A 2,636-nucleotide genomic window follows, 5' to 3' on the forward strand; every position below is an offset into this window, starting at 1 on the left:
CTTATTACACAAGCAAAGAAAAGCTCTGATAAGCTGATAATCTTAATGTAAGTGTAATAATTTTTTTTAAAAAAAAGAGGTATAGCTTCTTTGAAGCAGGAAATGTTGATTTTTGATAGATAATAAAAAACATAAAACCTCACAATTGGCTTTAAGAGCAGCCATCAATTATAAAAGCTTTCAGGTTCAAATATATGTTCCTACCTGTACTAGGAAAAACGATGGTGATATAAGTAAAAAGAAAAGTTTTTTTTTAAGCACAAGTTTGTATCAAAATGGATGTCATACTTCAAATTTAACTCTTTTAAATGCATCCCAGAAATGTACCATGGATGACTAAAAGAAATAAAATACATTATTAAAAAGAAAATACCCTTCAGCTTATCAATACTTTTCCTATTGATAGGAAAACCTGCCTAGTGATATAGATCTGCCCACTGTGTTCAGATTGTTGAAGATCTTAATCACTTGTTCTAAGTAGGAACTGTGAGATTGGTACATGGCTTATCCTATCTCTTTCAATAAATTGCCCTGTCACCCTTCCCTGACCCTATAGATAATCCTATTTTAGGCCTTATATCAAGGATTTAGAATGTATAAGCTTGATGTTGGATTATTGGAGCACTTTGTCTTAATCCCCCATTTGATGATTAAAGCCCTTTGTGATGTGAGATCGAACTGAATCACTCATTGATTTCTCTCTATAATAGGCTGCTTTTCCCAGATGATGGCACCAGAGGAAAAAAGCCTACTTAATTGAAGGGCCTTCTACCTAGTAGTTGATGTCCTGTTAAGATAGTAGATTAGTTTGCTAGAGTTGTTATGACAAAACACCACTAAATGAGTGGCTTAAAGGACAGAATCTATTTTTTCATAGCTATGGAGGGTGGAAGTCTAAGAATAAGGTACTGGTTTCTCCTAGGGCCTCTCCTCTTGGCTTAGAGATGTGTCTTTGTGTGGTCTGGGACATCCCCTGTTGTCTCTGTGTGTATCCAAATTTCCTCTTTTTATAAGGACAACAGGAAGATTGAATTAGAGCTATCCTAACAGGCTCATTTTAGCTTAATCACCTCATTAGAAGCCTTGTCTCCAAATACAGCCACATTCTGACATGCTGGGGGTTAGGGTTTTAACATCAGAATTGAGGGTGGGGGATATACTTCACTCCATAACAGATCGTAATTTAAAAATCAGGCTTGCTCCCAAAAAGGGCCCAGAAAGTGACAAAATAAGGTCAATCAATCAACCTTTACACGTCACCAGGTCAATTCTTCTCCTTGAAACATATTTTAGGTAAACTAATTAACATTTACATATTTTTCCTTTTACTGTCAATGTGTGAGAAAAGCAAAGGAGTAATATAGAGGATAAAGGAAAATCTCTACACTTAGGACCCTGTTATTCTTACAATATCCAGGTACCATCAATCCTAAACTCTATACCTTCTTCTTATCACCATCCTTTATTCCTGACTGGTTCATTAATTGCTTCATTACAGAAATAACTAACAAAATTACCTTTCTTTTGGTCTCCTCCTTTATTAATTCATAATTTAATAGTTTTCAATTTATAATAAACTTTCAATCCTCTCTTATTGCCAAACAGTGGCCCCAGGAGCACTTGTATTCTACCAATTAAATTTAGTGGGCTGTTTGCATAGCAGGTGTTTGTAACATAGACAAGGCCACGTTATTTGTAGCACAAAATATAGGATGATTTGCTAATGGACATACAAACATCTGTCATTTAAAAGTGATAGAGCCTCAGAGCTGGCACCCAGTGTTATACACAAGTTAGTGGCAGTGTCAGGACCTGAATCCAAGAAGGTTGTGTCCTCATATTTGCATCAACTAGATGCAAAGTTTTTAAAAACATGTTTACAATCTGGTGATGAGATTTGAGATTTCTTAGAACTGGTAAAGAAGTATCTGTAATTTCAGGCAGAAATAATAGTATGGGAATTTCCAATGCATCTTAGAAATATCAAGTTGGGGGGTTAAGGAGGTGTGAGAGAGACAGACAGTGGAGAAAGCACAAAGCTTAGAATGGGAATTTTTAGTATTTATTGTATACCTTGATTTCCTATGTTTCAATATACTGACTGCATAACACTGCCATGAAAATTCTGCCAGTAGCCCTTCCCAAGCCATTATATATTCTTTCAACAAGATCTGCAGAATGAAAATAAGACATTTTCATCCATATTTAGTAAACCACATGGACGATAAGGAAGGCAGAAAGACAAAGAGGAGGGAAGGAAGGAGTGTGGCATTTGGGAGATAAGAGGGGAGGAGAGAACGCCATATGTTTTTCCTGCCTGTTGAAAACCCAAGCATAGCAAAAGGCTTTCCATTTATACTTTATTTTGGAATAATACCAAGCTGATAATTTTTAATCACTGAAGCGGTGAGTAAATATTCTTAGTTGATTTTAAAATAAATGTTAGTAGGCATTAACAGTGTTTATTAACCAACTCATTTGAGTCAGTCATCCTAAGGGCTAGGGAATTAATCATTAATTTGAAGTTGTCAACTAATAAGTCATCAATAGCTCCAAGCTGTTCAGAGACTATTATTTTTTAAAATAAAACTACTTTTTAATGTACTCATAGACTTTGATGTTCATGAAGTGTGTGT

This window comes from Otolemur garnettii, unplaced genomic scaffold (genome assembly GCF_000181295.1).
Source record: "Otolemur garnettii isolate 467f Iridium unplaced genomic scaffold, OtoGar3 scaffold00002, whole genome shotgun sequence".
NCBI classification, from domain to species: domain Eukaryota; kingdom Metazoa; phylum Chordata; class Mammalia; order Primates; family Galagidae; genus Otolemur; species Otolemur garnettii.